This window comes from Egretta garzetta, unplaced genomic scaffold (genome assembly GCF_000687185.1).
Source record: "Egretta garzetta isolate BGI_Z169 unplaced genomic scaffold, ASM68718v1 scaffold366, whole genome shotgun sequence".
NCBI classification, from domain to species: Eukaryota; Metazoa; Chordata; class Aves; order Pelecaniformes; family Ardeidae; genus Egretta; species Egretta garzetta.
The window spans coordinates 159979-160896 of record NW_009260018.1 but is presented as its reverse complement, the minus strand read 5'-3'; the positions used below and the strand labels follow the sequence as shown (position 1 = coordinate 160896).

General features: G+C 61.8%; 1 protein-coding gene across 1 annotated transcript in view; it reads right to left on the bottom strand.

Annotated features, from left to right (window-relative positions):
• Positions 1 to 918, bottom strand: part of LGI3 (leucine rich repeat LGI family member 3) — a 5030-nt gene that overhangs the window by 95 nt on the left and 4017 nt on the right. The gene's annotated exons all lie outside the window — the stretch shown is intronic.

Genomic DNA, 918 nt, shown 5'->3' with positions numbered 1-918 from the left:
TGGGAGCTGTCTGGTGGGCACGTACCCCTCGGGTACGGCTGGCACGCTGGGTCCTGCCCGGCAGCGGGGGCCACAGGGGGACAGGGGCAGAGGGAGCAGTTGGGCATGCACGGAAGGGGACGGATGGGACCAGGCCAGCCCTTGCTTCTGTGGGTGGCAGCACTGCCTCGACAGCATCCCACCCGCCTCGGAGCATCCCATCCACATTCACCTCAGAGCATCCAATCTGCCTCGGAGCATCCCATCCTCCTCGGGCTTTCCATCTGCATCCACCTCACAGCATCCAATCTGCCTTGGGGCATCCCATCCCATCCCATCCACCCCAGGGCATCCCATCCCATCCCATCCCATCTCATCCCATCCCATCCCATCCACCTCAGCCCATCCCATCCCATCCCATCCCATCCCATCTGCCTCGGAGCATCCCATCCCCATCCCATCCGCCTTGGGGCATCCCATCCCATCCCCATCCGCCTCAGGCATTCCATCCCATCCGCCTCGGAGCATTCTATCCCCATCCGCCTCAGAGCATCCCATCCACCTCGGGCTTTCCATCTGCATCCACCTCACAGCATCCCATCTGCCTTGGGGCATCCCATCCCCATCCCCATCTGCCTCAGGGAATCCCATTGCCATCTACCTCAGAGCATCCCATCTACCTCAGAGCATCCCATCCCATCCACCTCGGGGCATCCCATCTGCCTCAGGGCATCCCAATCCCATTCCATCCCATCCCATCTGCCTCGGGGCATCCCATCCCATCCCATCCACCTCAGAGCATCCCATCCCACCCACCTCAGGGTATCCTATCCCATCCCATCCCATCTGCCTCAGAGCATCCCATCCCCATCTGCCTCGGGCATTCCATCCCATCCACCTCGAAGCATCCCATCCACTTTGGAGCATCCCATTAACCTC